Source organism: Monopterus albus, unplaced genomic scaffold, assembly GCF_001952655.1.
Source record: "Monopterus albus unplaced genomic scaffold, M_albus_1.0 scaffold13.1, whole genome shotgun sequence".
NCBI lineage: Eukaryota > Metazoa > Chordata > Actinopteri > Synbranchiformes > Synbranchidae > Monopterus > Monopterus albus.
This window is the reverse complement of record NW_018127893.1, coordinates 2,415,544-2,435,891: the sequence shown is the minus strand read 5'-3', so window position 1 is coordinate 2,435,891 and position 20,348 is coordinate 2,415,544. Positions and strand designations below refer to the sequence as shown.

The window sequence follows — 20,348 nt, the reverse complement described above, 5'->3', positions numbered from 1 at the left end:
CAAGTGTGTTCTTCATTCTTGAAAGGACATACCAACGAGGGTCTGGCAAGTGTCTGGCTAAAGTCCAGCTACCTTCAGACACACACACAAAACAAGGCCACACATACAGTGCACACTAAGTCCCCATCCTGGGTGATTACATAGCCTTTCAAACTCATTTACACACACAGGCAATCAAGCTGAAAACTAATTTGTCCCAACATACACAGATACAAGTACACTTATGCACTGACTCTCTCTCTCTCTCTCCTTCTCTCTCTCACCCACTAGCATAAACACACTGTTAACAAAGCGAGGGTAAGATAGGTGGAACAGCACAACAACAGAATAAAACAACACATGCACGCTCACACACATATAAACAAAGCCATGTCTAATTTCAATTGTAAATGGTGATGAAGGATATTAATTTGACACGACAGCCATGAATTGTGATATCAAACAATATGAACCGTATGCCATAAAAGGATGCTTCTCCTGTGCTGGATGTCAGGCATCAATAAACCAATCACGTTTTGGTTGTTGAAGTCAAACTCGCATCCTGTTGGATGGTAAAACAGGAACTTCCCCACCTCTTTCTTATCAACACCTTCCTGTCTACTAGATTCAATATTGCACCCTCATCCACTAGATGACGGAGTACCTGTTTGGTCGGCTAATTACTCATTATCAGAGCTTCCACTGGTGTGCTTTAGGTTTGTATATGTGTGTGTATGCGTCAACACATGGAAACAGGAGGCAGGCACACACTCAGCAGGTAAAGCATCCATACAGGGTGCTGGGGGAATGAAGACAAACTGCTGCTGTGATGTATAGGTGACAGTTTGTATGTGTGTGTGTCTCTGTATGTGTGTATGTGTAGGAGACAGACAGACGGAATTCCAGATAGACAGTTCTCCAGTTGTTGTGTCCCAAAGATGGATCCCCGGGTGATCTGACACCTCTTCCTGTTTAGACATCAAGCCCCTGAGGACACACACAGCTGGGGATGGGACACAGCCAGCTCCATCTCTCTGCATCCACACACACCACAGTGTTCCCTGTAAGGTCCAATATAGCAGTCTTGCTTGTGACAGATTTCTCCTATTTGTGTGTTACCAGCAACCCATGGTCACATGAAGCATCTAATAGCAGTTGTGAATGACACACAGAGGAGCACCTGCGCATGTGCATGAGTGTGTATGTGTATTTGTCAGTTCAGTCTGAGCTACACAAGTTTCTTCTGACATCACCTTGTCATCTCTGTGAAGATACAGTATCCAAAACATGACTGTGACAGGAAAAAAAATGCAGCAAATCAGTGTAAAGCCACAGCTGCAAGTCTGAGCAGGATGAGTCAACTGTCACAAAGTACAGAGACAAACAAGACAAAGCAAGGTCTCACATCTGTTTGTTTGGAGCTGTTGGATTAAAATGTGATCTTTTTCTTGTTTCATGTTCAGTTTATTTTAGTTTGGGAGGTGAGAATGTGCTAATCAAACTCTGGTACCCCCCCAGAGAACTGCAGTCTGTTGGAAATAACCAGACGATGGCACAGGCACATGAAATCACACAATAAACCTGACATATGCACTACTGACTGTACACCTCGTGGCTAGAAGTACAAACTCCTGTCCACATCAGTGGCCTAAAGTCTTGTCTTGGTTTTCAGTATATTAATGCCACACCACACCATGATATATCAAACAATAGTGTTTCCCACTTTGTGCCAACAGTTAGGAAGAGGCCCTTTTCTGTTTCAACATGACAGTGTCTGCCTGCACAAACAAGGGTCATACCTAGAAGTAGTTGCCAGGCAACCAGCAGAGACTCCAACCTGGTCCCAACCAAGAAACAGTCAAACACATAACCACAAACTGTACAAATTAAACAAACAAGACAGTTTAGAGGTGCTTTAGAGGTGGGTGGATTTTGCTACCTTTGAAGCTAAATATCAAGGTAAATGGTTTCCTGTTTCCATGCAGAATACACTAAGATGAGCTGAATGGCTGCTGGGGGTAACTTCATTTTTACTGTACAGACATAAAATGGTATGTCTGGTCTCTTCATATAATTGAGGTTAAATGTATGTCCTTAAAATTATTCCTCTAAGTGTAATGGACATTTATAAGGCTACACTCTGACTTCATGCCCATCCAACACCTGTCTGATGAACTGGAAAGCCTGTGCACCAGGTTTATCACCTAACACTGGTACCTGACCTCTCTAATGTTCCTCTGGCAGAAAGGGTGCACATCTATACAGCCAGGTTTCTCAATCTTATGGAACGTGCGCCCCAAAGTTACAGCATATTAAATGGTCTTATACTTATATGGAGCTTTTCTGTGCATTGAGTGCACCTAGAGTGCTTCCCGTTTCCTATTCCCCCACACACCAGTGATATCACTGGGAGCAACTCGGGGTTCACCTGCTTCCTCAAGGACACTTCAACATGTGGGCTGGAGAAGCCAATAATCAAACCTCAATGGCCCAGACTACCTATGGAGCCACAGCCACCCCTATTAATATGAATTATTTTGGATTTGGGTTACAAATGTGTGTGCAGACTGGCAACCACCTGACTAATAAAATCAGTGAGTTTCCCAGTTCTCAGTGGGCAAAACCATACCATCAGTGAGAACACCAACAGGCTGTCACTACTACTTCAGTGTTACAAAACTGGCATTTTACTAACGTAAGAACACATTGTGTAGGCTGCTCTCTTTGGGTATAAAAGTCTTCCTTTCAACATGAACAAAATCTTGACTAGAGTAGCTTTAAGAAAATATGATAAAAAGAAGAACAAGAAGTTATGGTGAAGTTCTAGTCTTGGGTATGGTAACATTTAGCAAGGCGTAGCATTTTATTCCACCCACACAAGGTCTGATAAGGGAGAAGACATGTGGTGCATTAGTGTAGCATCTTAGCCAGCAATGCTATTAATTCCTGCCTTAATATGAACAAACCTGAGGAGGAAATATCTTAGCCATGCCAGTTGAGCTGGCCTTGGTATGGGACTAGACATCTATAGGAAATGCTTCTCATCTCTGGGCACCTGGATTAGAATGTTTACCCGGTAATGTCCTTAGCTATGCTGCAGTAAGAAACAAATACACACACTGACACATAATATAAACCCATGTAAACATAGATGTAAGGAATAGACATGTTGTGCACACATAATTTCATATAATATACATACATATGCATACTGTACACTCGTATATAACCGGTACATTCGGCTGGTCTGGCCTTGCTTTGTGTATTTGTGGGCACAGAGGTCTGCACCCATCTGCTCCTGTGTGTGTGTAATCTGCCTCAGACAGGCTACAGTGCTTAGAGGGGCCAGACTGCAAACACTGAACTGGGATGAGACACCTGCCACAGGGCTAAGACCAGAGCCCTGATGCACAAACACACACAGATGGAAAGGCCACGGTTACCATGGACAAAGTAGTTACTCGATTACAGGCCAAGCAGGGGTGACATTCAGATGTTTTTAAAAGGACATTTTCACTTACAACTGTGTATTTCCTGCAGAACATGGATTTTCTATGTCTCTGCTGTAACCATCAGGCGTAATTGGTTGGTATTAGTTGTCCATGGAGGAAGCACATTTGACAGTTCCATAACTACAGTGTCCCTAATGCTCCTAGTGAGGAGAGAAAAATCTCTACTTATCCTCGTCTTGAAGTCTAGCTTTGAGCATCTGCTGCCAGAGTGTCACGTCTGAATTTAGCAAATGCCCAGGCACGAGGTGGCTGCGTTCTAAACGCCCAATGCTCAAAGGAGTGTCTGTCGTGCCGCGGCTTGGCGTGCCAAATCAGAGCTGGCTAGGAGCTCCCTATAGGCGAACAGATGGCCATTACTATCATTTATAACTTATTAGGGCCTATAATCCTACCTGCGTCAAACACGCCCCGACACTTAGGGCTGGCTCTCTTTTTTCTTTTTTTTCCTCCCTCTCTTGCTTCATTTAAAACTGTTTTATGTGCCAGAAGAGCCCTCATCACGATTTTGTCTTTCAATCTCGGTGTATTTTCATTCTGCAAACTATATGGTTGCTAAATATGTGCAGGAATAAGATGATACTGGGGTATCTTTACTTTAAACCAATAGTCAACAGATTGCCCCATCATAGAAGCTGATAATACTGAATGGAAATGCAGGCGCACCGTGTAGTGTGTTGTAATTTTCACCAAATGTAAAGGAGAATCAAACACATTCATATTTAATTTCATAACATTGTACTGTACTGTAGCAAGAGTAAACAGTTCTCCATTAGAAATCATGTTGAAAGCCTATGTTACATGTCTGGTAACATGTCCCTGGGTTGCTTTTCCCAGATATTCATCTTTAATAAAGTGCTGATCATGTGCCACAGTAATAACTCACATTGTAACAGATATCTGGGTCCTGACAAAGTATTTCCTCCTACTTTGTCATTCTCTCAGTCTGGCTCCACACGGGCAATCGTCAGTGATGCCTCACATTCACCACACAAGCAGGTGTGGGCATTGACGTTTCTGCTGCGAACAGGCTGCATCTGTCATGTGGCAAAGCAGAAATAGCTCCAATCAATGTCCCCCTCGGACACACACACACACACACACACACACACCCGTGATATGCTCACACACAGCTCAGGCATCACTGTTTTCCAGCAAACAAGGATCCGTGGAACAATCACTATAAACCTCTCTGGCCAGCAGTCAGGGCGATCAATCAGCTTGTCTCATACAGAAAGTCAGCACGGCTGTTGCATCCTCCTTGAACTTCACCAACACTCAAAAGACCAGAGAGACCCTGAAACCTTTGACTCACCGTCACACCTTTCATTTGTCACCATTTTGCAGCAGCTACTTTGTTGCAGCCATTTTGTGTCCCTGCCATTTAGCACTCTATTGAGATTCATCTGGGGATACCAAATGGCAGGTGTGAAATGCCACACCCCTCCCCTATCGTTTGTGACCATTTGAATGACAGACAAATAGACAAGCAGACACAGGGACACAGAGAGACAGAAGGAAGGCAGATGACTGGCTTTGGTGAGCTTTATAAGGATGTGTGCGGAAAGACAGACAGGCAAATGTGTGTCTGCAGACAGACAGACAGATAGACAGACAGAAGGTATATAAATATATATATACATGTGTGTTTGTGCGTGCACTTCTATGTGTGTGTGTGTGTGTGTGTGTGTGTGTGTGAGTGGATGTCAGACCAGGTTGTGTGTTTCTGCAGTGGCAGAGATGAGAGGGAGAGAACAGGAAACTGCTCTCCTGGAGACAGATGGACTGCCATGCTGTGGACACACACGCATGCACAAACTCTCTCTCACACACACACACACACACACACGAAGAGTAACACAAAACAGTACAGCCAAGAGGAGCGCATATAAAAGCATGACTCCTGAAAACAGAAAAACACACCAACACACTAGCCTAGACAGGCGTCACAGACACACTCACAGCACATTTGAAGAAAAACGGAATAAATATGCAAAACAAAACTGTTGGAGCCAAAGTTCACCTGAAGACATCATTAGCACTAACTGCACCCAGTTGTCTCTAGACCCTGCAGAGAACTTCTTCCAAAGACTGAATCAAGGAATCCACCTCGTTGGACTACAAGATGCATTTATTAGTATTTTTAAATGTATTAATTTTTTGCATTAAGCCTAAAATATAAAATCCACAATGAACAGAGTGAGATGCTCATTGATAAACATACATGACACACTGACGCTCATAACATAACAGGTGTTAATCCCGCCAGCCTCAGGTATGTGGTGACAACCTTCTCACACCCAACTTGAGAGCACTGGCGGATCTAGTGTACGCCAGGTTGTCACACAGGATGTGTTGTGTGTACACACAAATGCGCAGACGCACACATTCTGCTGCTTCTCTTCACTTTTCTCCGTCTCTTTTTTGAACAGAGACACACAGGAAAAGGACTGAACAAGCGAGCGAGGGAGCGAAGATGAGAGTCTTCACAGACATCGACTCCAGCAGCGACAACAGCAGTATCACACCATGTGTTTGGGTGTTTCTGGGAGTGTGTTTGTGTGTGTGAGCCTGGGCGCGTGTGTTAGGTGTGTTTCACAGGATTGCCAACACATCTCCTCACAGCGAGAGCCCTATAGGAACAGAGACATCTGTGGAGTGAAAGGACGCCAGCTTGCATGGCCGTCTCTGGAGAAAGGAGAGGAACGGAGGAGGAGAGGAGGAGGAGGAAAAGGAAAAGGAAAAGTAATGGGCAGGAGGATGGAGGAAGGACACGTGACAGGAGTGCTAAACTTTGTCTTTCAGCTGATAATTAGAGGAAAGGTCCTGCCTAGTTTGGATACAGTAGATAGGAAAACTGTTAAACTTTCTCAATCACATATTGAAATCTGGTCATACTTTGCTTGTTCTCAAACTTTTAAGTCAAGTCAAAGTTAAGGCAAATGATATAACCTTACTGTATTTCAGCATTTTATCTGAATGAGCTACTTTATGATGTGTACAGAACAAAAAGCACCTCAGTGAAAAAACTGTTTATATCAGCACATCAGCAAACAGATATTAGAAACGTCGGCTCTTCATCTATAACCCTGTATCCAGGGACCTTCACCACAAATGGAGTTGATGACAATAGAAGCAAATATCCTCCTTGTGTGTACAAGCAAGTGCACTCAAGCAGATGTGCACTGCAGACCTTGGGAGTATGAGCCAGGGAATAGGACACAGGTGCACCTGCTCTCTGCTCTCGATGAAAGGTCAGCCAAATTCATAGAGGGATGCAACCTTCCAGTATTTGTGTGTAAATGTGAGTGAGCCAGTGGAAAAAAAATAGAAAGCAGCACAAGAACCATTATGGTAAATTTATAATTTGAATAACTACAGTAAATGTCTATTAAGCTCTAGTATTTGCAGAATTAGTGGTGCAGTCTATTCCCAACAGCTCGTCTTTTTTCCATAACCAGCTTGGTCACAGTCTTTTTTCCTAAATAACCATCATTGCCACACGTGGCTCTGTGATGGTTGCCAAAGTGCATTTTCAGCGATCTGAGCAGGTATACAGGAGAAAACATGTGCAGCAGGACCAGTGCCAGAAGAGACAGAAGGTCCGCAATGATGTTTCACTACATAGATTATGCAGATACCGCGGTCAGAACGAGGAACAGACAGCGAGAGGGAAACGAAGAGAGGGACAACTAGAATATGTGAAACAGACAGAGAGACAGAGAGTAGGCGACAAACAAATACAGACAGAAAGAGAGGACAGAGATGGGAGCAAACACAGAGAAACAGAGCAAATGTAAGCATGAGAGAGAAAACATGAGAGACAGAGAGAGGGAAATGAAGCGGGGAGGGGTGTGTGCAGGCTACAGCTGGCAGAGGGATTCCCAGAGCCAACTGCCAGTGTAGTGGAGCTCCTTAACAACTTCACAGGCCTCTCAGAAAGGAGCTTTAAAGTGGCCACATGGCCTGGCCAGCACAGCAGAGCAGAGCAGCAGGCTTTACTGGAGATCTGTGCACAAACACACACAACCGTGCACAAGCATTCATACACACACACAAGCAAACAAGACTCAACCCGCCAGCTGCTGACAGGGACAAGAGTGTCCAGAGTGATAAATCTGAGTGTGTGTGTGTGTGTGAAGGTGGGTTAGGCAAAAAAAAAAAAAAAAAAAAGCAAAAGAGCAAAAAGCTTCTTCTAGCCTTACATGCTGCACAAAAGTCACTGTATAGAATAATAGTTGCAAATTTGCATAAAAATGTGAAGCCATCCTGATGTGCAAGTCACAGCTATTTTATCCAAATTTGCCTCACTTGTACCTGCCTTTTCATCTCATAGTACACTGTTTCTTAGCACATAGCAGAAATATAAGTTCCTACAACTGCCATCCTCTGTACCTACGCTACGCCTCCGGGAGTGAAAACATGTGGTACATGCTGTTCAAGCAAAGCAGCTTTGCTTCTTCTTGCTTTTGATTCCTCTGATAACAGCAAAACAGCAGCTGATCATCAAATGTTTTCAGAGTTAAGCCTCCTAATTTCTGAATCGTGCCTGATCCTTTAAATGCCAGTGCTTAGTGAAATGTAGAAATTGGTTCTTTTTTTTTTTTTGCTCCATTTATATGCTTAGTAATCATTATCTCTCTTTTGAAGTGAACTTTGAGGAAGGAATGGAGGAGGTTTAGAGACAGGGGAGGAGGGCAGCGGACGAGATGCCTTTACTCACCCTAACTCTGTGTGTGTGGTGAGACAAATATCCTCCTCTCTTGCTTTCTCATTGTCAAAACCTCTACTAGATACTTGTCTGTCTGGTACAGCAAAGTATATTTGTCGTGAAGTTGTTCAGCGACAGGTTTTGTTTTCAGTTGAGATCATGGTCTTCCTTTTTCCCCCCACTATCACTCTGCTAGACCACCTCTATACTAATGCTGAGGCATTAGCATTTCAAGGAACCTCCATTAAGGAGGGCAAGAAAAGCTGCTCTCAGTGGGGGGAAATCCATTTTGTCCCAGGCTCCAACATCTGCTGCAGCCGTCCCAGCCAGAAGGACGCTTGGATAAAGCAGAAGAGCCCTCTGATTTACTGTAATGACAGACAGACAGATAGACAGGCAGAACGGATGACCATATGCGGAAGCAAGGGAGAAAAAGGAAAAGACAAAAACAACTTCTGTCTCACTGTCTGTCATTTTCTGGTGCTTTCTATGTGAATGTGTTGGGGGGCGGGGTCATGGGAAAGGCAGGTTGCCAGATTAAGCTCTGCTGGGTAAAATCTTTTATGCACAAAGTAGTGTGAAAAATAAAAGGCACAGTCTTACAGTCATTATATCTTAGAGATGGTAATGTAATAATAGTTTAAGAGGAGTGGTGAAAAGACATCTGTAGTCTTAATGACATAGTTCACAGGCTGGTTGTCATCTGGACCCACATAAAGGCTAAAAGACCTGAATTTTAAAAAAAAGGAAGAAGTCAAAGAGACTGGCAGAGAGGCAGAGAGACAGAAGGACGCAGGGCCTTGTTCACTGCTCCATCTGTCCTCCTTCCCACAAGCCCTTCTATCTCCATCATCCCTCCTTCCATCCATGGTGGGCTCCTGTTTGCTTTGGTCTAAGTCTTGCACTGTCCTAAAGTCTAAACAGCACAAAGGTGAGCTGAATCTCACTCTGGCCAGCTGGGAGTTCAAGCTTTAAGCAGACAAATGGACAGCCATACACACACTGAGAAACATGTTCACACTGCAGTAACATGAGGTCAAAGCAGGAGAATTTTTTTAAATCCTTATAATAACTCGTGTAATATAATGACACACTGCACTTCTAATGACAGAGTATAGTGCAAATACATGACCCTTTTCCCCACCCAGATAGACTGACTGTGATGTCATAGCAGCAAAGCATAGGTATTTTTATGTCCATCTGCACAGAGCATGCTTCATAATAGCACATTCTCCAAGATGAACACCGCAGCAATAGCAGCAGACACTTAACAACCTCTGGGTTGCTGAGACACAACACAGCTGTGATGGATACTGACTGTTGCTACGCACCAAAACAAAAAAAAAAAAGCTCACTCCAGCTGATAAACACTATATTTTTTAATTTCCTCTGCAGCATATCCAATTGTTCGACTGGATAACACGTGCAAATTCATCTATCTCCACTTGGTAACATCTTTTTAGAAGTTAAGATGCAACTACATGGTGTCTGCTGGAGTTTAAACAGATGGAGGGCCTCTACTGGGAAAGGCTCTTAAAGAGTTTTCCTACCAAAAACACAATAAAATGTCTGTCTTAACAAGACATTTATTCCCTTATTCAAGCTTTAAAATCTTAGTTTCCTTTATAGACAGAACAATACCTGCTGTTAAGAAAACTGTTTCCAAAGCTGTTTTATTTTAGAACGGGAGAAAACATGTTCAGATTATAACTTGACCTCTGGAAAATTTTGAATCAATTTGATACATATTGGACAACAACTAAAATTATGTGCTCTTTAGCTTCTGAAATAAATGTTAATATTCTCAGTATTCATACACACACACACACACACACACACACACATACACACACACATGCTGCTTGGCTGGCCCAAACAACTGTGGAAGAAGGAGGTTGATGATGTCATCAAGATGAGGCTGTGCTGCACCGGTGGCTGACCCGGTGATGTTGCCTGTGGTGAGCACCTGGCTGTTTTCACCACAAGAGAGACATTATATGTCAGAAGGGTGTTTAGAGCACACAGTCATTACACACACACACACACAATTTATACATATATATATAGCATACTGCATATACAGAGCCAGCAGCTGGTATGCAAAATGGACAAAACAATAAAACTTGGAACATAATGCTGATACGTTTGGAAAGAGCTCTTTGTCTGTGTCTTGTCCATCCCTCTGTCCCTCTCTGGTGCCACCCAGATGCCACAGTTCTTGCATAGCACCAGCCTGACTGATGCCTTTTAATCTGTGTGGTCCAGACGCAAGTCATCCAGGCCACTTGATTCACTCTGTTTACTAGTGGGTTTCTCCTTACACACACACACACACACACATCATCTCTCACTCTGTCTCTACAGAACTGGTTCTGAACTCCATCACTCCTGACACTTATCTTTGGTGTTAGCTCACAGATCGGGCACCTCGGAATCTGGGGCTGTTATAGATGAAGCACACACCGGCTTAGAGGCATGTTTACAAGAACCGGGGGTAAAGTGTGTGTGTGTTTTTGTGCAAGTGAGTGAGAAAATGTATGAGAAGGCTATGTAGCTTATACAGTGCTACAGTCAGCAAGACTTTAAAAGGAAGGCTTGCGCTGCGCTTTCCACTACTGTGCCTACTGTCTACACACACACACACACACACACACACACACGTAAATATGCATACACACATACTGAGCCAGATGGACAGCAGTGCTAAGGCTTAGTTTAATGACAAAAGGACCCTCAATCTGGACTCGGATTTATCACTCACTTTAAAGTCCATCTGCGAGAACTTTGGACTGAAAACAACTGCTCAGTCTCTCTGCCTTCCTCAGCTTGTGTTTGAGCAACTTAGCAACTCTCTCTCTTTCTCCCGGCAAACCGCACTCTCTCACACGTACTGTACACTTTCCCACATACTGAGTCCCATACCTCTCCTGCATCTGTAACAAATCTGAATGATAAATGTCTGAGGACAGGGGGTGGCTGAAAAAAGAAAAGAGGACAACTTAGATTCTCAGCCCGGTGGCAATATCATAGAGGCTTGCGACCATAGGCTTTTATTTCCTGGGTTTAGTGGTGTCCAGGGGCCTGTCAGCATGTGTGGTGGGGTGAGGGGGGGTGGCTGTGTGGCAGATAGACAAGAAGAGTGACAGCACAGAGATAGACTGGTTACCTATTTATAGCCCAGGCCATCTGCAGAGCTCCCTCTTGTCTTTGGTCATCCTGTTCACAAAGGCTTGGAGGCAGATTCCAGCAGCCCAGCGCCCAGCCGCTCCATTCACTATTCATTCCAGAGCCGGCAGCACCATATGGATCCGGCCCCACTGCTGGGCCCTGGCCGGCCTGTTTCTCCCTCTCTATCGCTCACTCTTCAGATTGACATGGTAATGAAGCCTGGGTGGCTTGCAAAGTGCTCCCCCCCACCCTTTCGTTGCGTCTTTCCCCTCTTCTCTCTGAAAGACACTGGGCTTGAGCATGACCGGACACCCCCCTGCTTCTCCTTCTCCTTCCCTCCTGTTCTATTCCTACTACTCTCCTCCTCCCCTTACAGTCCTGTACTTCTGTCTTTCTTCAAAAGCAGTCCAGACGCTCTCCTCTCTTCTCTTTACCAGCTCTCAGACATTCAAATGATCTCATTTCATTCCCTGACACTTGTGAAGAGCTAATGTGACCTTAAGTAGCTAAGATGTTCTGTTGCCAGTCTTGCTCCATCCACACCAACAATGATATATTACAGTGATATACTGAAGCAGTAATGAGTCAAAAAGTCATTTTTAAATCATCTGTGTTACATGTCAGCACAAAGACTGGATACTCTCAGACTGCATCCTCTTTTTTTTTTTTAGCTCATATCCTCTTTCATGCTTGACCATCACACTTCAATGAAGCCAAACTGGCAATAAAGCAGAAATGGAATCAGAGAAGGGAATTCCACAAAAGGAAACTGATAATGATGCTACAAAGCACAGCCCCTTGGGGGAAGTAAGAGGACTGTGAAATGAAACCCAAGCAGAGCTTCTGTCAGCCTCTCTCTGTCCAACTTGGACCTTTAGTCAGAGGACAAACAGGAACCTGCACTTGAAAGGTTTCATTATTAAGTCATTTGTATACTTTTATTTATAAAGCCATTCTGGACAAAATTCAATCATATCTATGCAAACACATTTCACAGATTTGCTGTCTGTTCCTAAGGACAGAGATGAATAAAAGCTCCTTCATGTCTCTGATCCTGCCACTTCCAATAACCTGTGATATAAATTAAAACAGGAATTTGATATTTCTGGACAAATTAAGGACAGTTGAAAATTCTGTGGTAAATGACTCCTTTGCTCATCATAGCTGATTTTAGTCCTATTAGTATTGTTACATCTGTTGACAGATATTTGTATTGTTTTGCTTTATGCTACCACCTTGTGCAGGTCTCCCTTGCAAAAGAGTACTGTGACCTCAAAGGGTCTTATCTGACTACATAAACAATGCTGATATGTTACTTTAATATCTTAAAAGAATAATATTTCAGCAAAATTCTGCTTAGATGTCAGACAGATCCACTTTTACTTAGACTCCAATTGGCCTTAAAGGCAAACTACCATCTATTACACTTTGGGATTTATTGTTGAAGATCTGACCATCAGTTCTATCAGTTACAGTAACATTTTATTCAGAGTAATTGCTGAGATCTAAGAACTTGGCCACATTGCCAATATTAACTCAGGGAAACAAGAATGAGCAGTCAAAGAGGTTGTAAATAAAGTAAACACGTTTGACCTATTCTACCTGCTACACTAACTCTTTTCACTTTTTTGTGTGAATTATAAATTCACGGGAGTGTCCAGTCACCAACTGATTTGTGATGAAGCAGTGTGCTTCTGTGATGGATGTCTTGTGTGTCTTTGTTCACGTTTCCTTGATCATCAGTGACTCACCAACCCTCAACCAGAACAAATTCCAGGTCAAGGAAGGAGTGAGGAATGATCATATAAATGGAGAGAGGAACGAGGAAACATGCTTTAACTGACATGAGACGCCCTTTTCTCCAATCCTTAATGTGAAGCGTCCAATCACAAACTGATTTCCTATAAAGGGGCAAGTCAGTCTGTAATGGACTTCCACAAAGGTTACACGAGTCTATCCTCGGTTATAGCTCCTTCAGGCCGCCTCCTTCGCTCCTCAGAGCAGAAATAAGAGCGCTGGGACGTCCTTCACCATGGCGGACCAGAATCACTGAAGAATGATAGAATAAAGGAAGTGAGATTCACTTAGAGAAAACATGGGGCAGAGCCAGTGTGACCAAGCCTGAGATCAAACTCGCAAATCCTCCCACTATAGTTTTTTTTATAAGATTCTCGCTACACAGGTTCTGTCAAAACTGGTTTATAAAAATAATGTCAGCTGTATTTATGACGCAAAACTTGGCTTGTGTTCAAATCCCACCTCCCCAATGAATGATGTCTGTATATTCATCACACTCTGGCAGTACCAAGAGTTTTACCCACTAATTGCAGAAGACAGGAAAAATAACTGTGGGTGTGTGTGTGTCTGCCGTGGCAATATTTTTAAAAGATAGATAACATTAAAAGTACATTAGTATTCAGAGGTGTCATTCCTCAGCTGTAGTGTGTCAGTCACCTTGGGATCTGTGGCGCCTGAGGCCTAGGCCAGCCTAGTTAACCATGCATGCTGTGCCGGGCCTAACCTAATTAGGTGCCATAACAATGTCAACACTGCTGTGTTCAGAGTCTGACAAAAGACAAGCCTTTTCTTCCCTTACTCATACTGTGAAAGGGCTACAAAGAGCTGGGTTAGAGAGACCCTGCCATCTGCAAGCTCTGTATTGGTATGACGCATGCATGCTGTGATTTAGCTTTTAACTTAAAAACATTTCGCAGTGAATAATACATGTGCAGTTTCTGGGACCAGCTTCTTCTTAATAGGAAACTGGCAGGGATAACTCAGATGTATAGCAGTCTCTGTGCCCAACAAAACTTCCATAGTTCACAGTAATATATTTTATATACATCTATATTAATCGAGCAGGATCAGGTTTGTGCAATTCAAAGTGCTTTAGAGACCACTGACCAAATAAGAGCGACACTGTCTTTTTAATTCCGTGGTTTGACTGCTGTTCCATGGTGTAACCTTTTTCTTTTTTTAATAATTATTCTTATTTTTAATTGGAGAAACAACATCAAGAGCTGTTTTCATTTATGGTTGACTAGAATTACTGCTTTGTGGCTGTACGCCTCCACGGATCAGTCAAATTCACAGGAATGGGACGAGCATGAGATCACATGACCTTGACCTTTAACCACTAAAATCTAATCACTTCATCCTTCAGTCCAAGGAATTCCTACACGGCCAACCTGAAAACATAATGCTGCCAGTCGCCGCTATTGTTGGCGGGGAAGCATAAAAACATGAACAAACTCTTCAAAAGATAAAGGTAGAAAGAAACACACAGTTGTGGTACATACAGCTGTATTTCTTTGAGTGCCGATTACATGCCATGTGTATTTTGTGAATCTCAATTTAAAACCAATGCATTTCATTTGCAGTTTGTCATTTTACTTCACATCCTCAGCATCGTTTAGGCGTAGCAATATTTTGCACAAAAATCTTAATTAGGCTTGATCAAATATGAAAACTTGAGCACGGCGACACATGCATACATACACTCAGTGTTGCCTTTTTAATGTGTTGTCAGACCATCCACTAATTCCATTTATATGGATAAAACATTCTCACAAATAGATTACCTGCTATATATGATCCTCTCTTTCGCTGTGAAACTGTGGCATGAAGCCACATCCTCCCACTGCTTCTTAGTCCATTAAAATACAGATGAGAGCGTTTTACAGCCTGGGCCAACAGCAACGCCTCCCAGCTAATCCACCAACAAACACAAACATCAGATGAATTATCTGTAATGGAGAGCACTCTGTTCTGGCACAGCTGACGGAGAAATGAAACAAAACACGAGTTTATTTTGGTAAATATTTGGATATCATTTTGATTCTGCCTTTTCGTGTATGTAATTAGCTCGCAAATATAGATCTGTATGGAAAGGCTTGCTTTTCCATCAAGAGGGTATCTTTAGGTGTGTTTCCAGTAGTTGTTTTTTCTTTTTTCTTTTTTCAGAACCGCTTCATTCAGAAAACTCAGTAAGAGAGGGATGTTTCTTTGCTTTAATCAGTTGAAAAGTTTGTCAACTTCAGCTTCTCAAATGGATTTTAAAAAGAGAAACCTGCTCCCTGTATCCTCCATCCATCCATCCATCTGTGGCCAGCAGTACACTTGACAGTTTCACCGGCTCAGGCGCCAAGCAAACAATGCTGCTCTGACAAGCGAATCTCTCCCATGTCGGAATCTCATCTACTTAAAGCACTATTTATTCAGCACACATCCTTGTAATGCTGAATCTTGGCAACGGAGCATGAAATCCAGCACCTTAATTCCATTAGCTTGTTACTCCAATAAGTCCCAATAAGCTAAAGCTAACTGCAACACATGCACAGACCTTGGAAATACACAAACCATAGCTGCTCCCTCTGGAGCATTTTTAATAAAACTAATAGCCTTTAAAGGTTGATTCATTCTATTGATATCATAGTAAATGGCCACATTAACCTGTGTTGGCCGGGACTCACTATAGTGCAGAAAGTGGTGGCAATATAAGAAACAGCAGGTTTCAAATATTTTAAATAGATATGTCACAAGATTTAAGGATGCCACAGTTGAAGGAAGTTATTTGAGTGCTTTTCTGTCCCGCTGCTGCTCAGTTTCCCACCACCCTGAAGGAACAGCCTTATGCTTGATCACAGTCCACACACAAGGCTGAAGCTATTGTTGATAAGAGACTAAGGTTTTCCTTCAAATGGGGCTTAGTGTCATTCTGAGACTCTGCTCTTCATTTCAGAAGTGATTCAGCTTTTGTTAGTCAAAGGGTGAAGAGGGCCCTTTAAGACCCAGATGCCCTTGGTGGGAAAGAGCAGATAAACTGGTAAAAGTGAGAGAGACAGCAAATGCGCAAAGACAAAAGAAATAAATAAAAACAGCAACAAAGACAGACACTGACCCAAGACAGATAATCTCAGAGGAAAGAGAAGGAGACAGTAACAGAAATAGTAGGAGCATGCCAAAAGAGAAAGGCCTGAGAAAGTCTGTGCTGGTAGGACTGATCCTACATGAGCCGATGAGATGGGTGATGGGTGAGGAGAGGCGAGAGATAAGGGCCAAAGAGGATTAGAGTTCTGAGAACCTTTGTTGTTGTGATCATTTAAAAGCACTGGCTCTCAGTCATCCACCTGACCACTTCAAAGTGCTTACATGCAAATCTGCATGTGAGAGATGACAAGACGCCTTCAGCAGCTCGTTTAAACACGAGGACTGATGCAGGGCCACATCTGTAGCGGTCCGGGCAAAGTTTGACATTTTTGACAACTGGTTTTTAAAAATCTGTGACCTTCTTTTTTGCCACCTGAAACACTGCATAATCTTCTACCAGGACTGTGCCACTGAGGTCATCTGCTATGTACTTTTATGGTTAATTTGGGAAGTTTCACAGCCTTGGGGGAATTTACAGTTAAAAACACAGACATTTGTCTTCTGATGACAGTATGTTTAGGTCCAGTTTATTGAAAGACTTGATATATTTAAACTAAAAAAAAACAAACACTTATTAAGCTTAATAGGACACAGTTTCTCTGCAGATGCAACATTGCCATTCATTTGGAGTATTTTTATATGTGGAACCGATAAAAATAAGTCAAATATTCAATCTCCTTTAAGCTCTAGCGACTCAGTACAGCAGCATACTGCGGATTTTTCACTGAAAACAACTGTCTACTGGGACCAAAAGCAGCTGTATGAGAGCCAGTGGAGTGAACCACAAAAACATAAAGCTGTAGGATGAAAATTCCAAACAGTAAGCAGAGATATTTTGAATTGCTCCAGTTAATCATTTGCTTCATCTTTAATATTAATACTGCAACTTTAAAACTGACAAATGGTTTTTAGAATGATACAGTACTTTCTCACCAGAATGGTAGTTCTAGTAGTATTTAGACCTTTGTGCAAATAAAATCTGGGACATCTGAGGACCACAGCACTGTCAATAAAATACAAGTGACTGACAATGTGCAGAATCTATTTATTTATTTATTTTCTTTTGTAGCCACAAGTTGATCCAGCATACCTACAAGACTTTATGGTGATATGAGACCTTTGTAAACTAAATAACATCATCCAAATAAAAGCTTTTCATGCATTTTTCTGTTAGGTGTCTGGGAAACTCTAAGGGAGACTTTGACTCATGTAAGTTTTTTTAATCCTGTGTTCTACATAGAATTACCTATACAATAATGTATGGTACGGAGGTTTCTTCCGTTAAAGGGAGTTTTTCCTCCCCACTGTCGCCAAGTGGTTGCTCAAGGGGGATTTGTTGGGTTTTCCCTATGTAATAATATTGATAACAGTAAGGTCTAGACCTTACTTTGTAAAGTGTCCTGAGATGACTTTTGTTGTGATTTGGTGCTATACAAATAAAATTTGATTTTGATTTGATTTGATTAAAGTAGTGAATGAGAGAATGAATGATTTTGGACACAACCCCACTCTCAGTCACTGTGATCCAGAATCTAGACTTGTTGGCAGACTCCAAATGTTCACACTTGCTCTGTAAACAACAAATAACACTTTCAAAGACAGTGGAAAGTAGTCTTACAGAGATGGTATAAGGCCGTTGGCTTAGAATAGATTAAAGTGTTTTTCTATTGTCTTGGCACTCACTGGAGGGTTTTTACTAAATGATCATTTGTAAGAACACTTCTTTAATAGTCATGTTTATCACGGCCCACCGAAGAGGCAAGAGACACCATAGCTTCATTTTGTCATTTAATCTTGTTCAGAAAACAAGTTAAAACAGTTATGAATGGGTGTGTGTGACTTTTCCAGCACCAAGACGTACGTGTTATGGCAGCACCTGGGAGCTCCTCAACCCATGGGTCCAGGCTTTACCCAAACACCAGACACATAATTTACCTCAGTATAAACAGCATGTGTATAAGTATGAGTGGTCAGAGAAGGCATCGGACAGAGCAATGAATCAGCCAGAACTGACCTGCTCTCAGTTTTCACAGAAAGAAGTGTGTTTCCTGCATTAACTCTCTCTCTTCCCTCTGTGCTGTATAAATAGATAAAGATTGAGTAAGAGCAAGATGACTGTGGTCAGAGGGTTTCAAATTATAAGGAAGTAGGCTCTGCTGCCAAAAAGAGATACAGCTGAAGGAAGCAGTTCTGCTGAGAGGAGATCTCAGTTCATAATGTTGTCCTCCTGTGTTCCTGCTCTGTTCCTTCTGCACAGGTTGAAGATGGTCACAATAGTGGGCATGATCTGAATACATGGTTAAGGTCCAGAGGAGTTTCTAAAGTTCAGACTTAGTCTAGACATAACATAAGTGCTTAGCAGAGAGAGATTAACGCATCACTACATTAAAAGGTGTAGTTTTCACAGCCAGGTGTAGCTGATGCATTGCTAATATAACACAACTATAACTGAACCAAATGACAAAAATAATGCTAGCTTGACACAAGCTGTTTAGGACAAGAAGTAAAAGAAGTTATGTTGACACATCTGACCTGGAATATCAAAATTACAGCAGCCCAATAACATTAGTCTAAATCACCTTATTTGTCAACTGGTGTCAGCAGAACCGCCTCCAGATCAAGAGCTAGTGGTGCATTTCCACAAGTGCACACATGCCTTCTGACACTGGTGAACCTCCAGGAAAAGGACACTGAGAGAGTGGACTCTTATACGTCCCTTTCTGTTCACCTCAACAATAGACTGAACTGGCTAAAAAACAGTTATGCACTCTGCAAAAAAGGCCAGAGCAGGATCTGCCTGTTGAGGAGACTACGGTTGTTTGGAGTGCAGGGGACACTCCCGAGAACCTTCTTCGGCACAGTACTGGCATCAGCCATCTACTATGGAGTGGTCTGCTGACGCAGCAGCTTCACGGCCACAGACAGGAATAGTCAAAACAGACTGCTCAAAAGGGCCAGTCTGTCCTGGGTAGTCCCCTTGACCCAGTGCAGATGGTGGGTGACAGGAGGGCGTTAGCCAAGCTATCATCCCTGCTGGACAATGACCCCATGCATGAGACCCTGACTGCTCTGGGCAGCTCCATCAGTGACAGATTACTTCACCCCAAGTGCGTGACAGAGGGCGATCCCAGGTCCTTCCTTAATATATACTAAAATATAGCAATGTGACAGAGCAAGGGTGGAGTTCCCTGAAATGAAAGACAGCTCCAGAGTGGACTGTCTTTAGGAAACACATGCAACCATGTTACCACAGAATCCAAGTCTCAAGCCAAGGCAGTATCAGAAGCTAGTTTCAGGTCTCATACACATTCTCAATTCCCCCTGGAATAGAGGAACCTGACAAACTGCACCTTAAGATTGAAACAACACCAACTTCAACAATTCACTGACTGAAAATCCTGTTAGAGAGGACAAGCACAGACCCTCTGAAATGACTTTACATTGTTGCTGCACCTGTCACTTCCCCCCCAAGTATCTCAGTGGCCATTAACACCAAATGTTAATGTTGATCATTTTCTGCAACATAACTGTGTGACAGACACCACCTCACCTCCGTTCTCCCTGCAGCATGGGAAAAAAAAAAATCTGATTTCAAAGAACACTTGGCTAGAAACCACACTGTCATACTCCCTGAGTTAAAGTGGAGAGATACATGATTGCGAGGGTACAGACTAGCTGCAGTGACAGCTGTGCTGCAGTGATAGGTGGGCGACACAGCAATGTTAACGTGTGATTGCGTGCCAATGGGCAATATTGCCCAAAAGTTAAACTGCAGCCAACTGTTCCACACTGCCAATTGGTTGGTGGCTGTCACGCTGGCCAACAGATCTGAGCAGTTCAACTTTAACAGAAAATTAGTGGATTTTTAAGAACTTCGAATATCCAACTTTAGTTAGTTGTTTATATTATAGATTCAGGTTATGGCATATCTCTCCACGGCTCAGCTGTGCACCTTCATCTTCCTCCTCCTGCCTCAGTTTGCAGCCAGCTGTGTGTGTGAGGGCCAGCCTCCAGGGAGGCCTGGAGTGGCCAACCCACCACCCGCCCCGCAA

At 42.8% G+C, this 20,348-nt stretch overlaps 1 long non-coding RNA gene across 1 annotated transcript in view; it reads right to left on the bottom strand.

Annotated features, from left to right (window-relative positions):
• LOC109955229 (uncharacterized) overlaps positions 1-4,519 on the bottom strand; it is an 11,121-nt gene extending 6,602 nt beyond the window's left edge. Inside the window, exon 1 of the long non-coding RNA XR_002274234.1 lies at positions 4,375-4,519. This is a non-coding gene — a long non-coding RNA (uncharacterized LOC109955229). The remainder of the gene's footprint in view (positions 1-4,374) is intronic.
• Between the last annotated feature and the right edge of the window lie 15,829 nt (positions 4,520-20,348).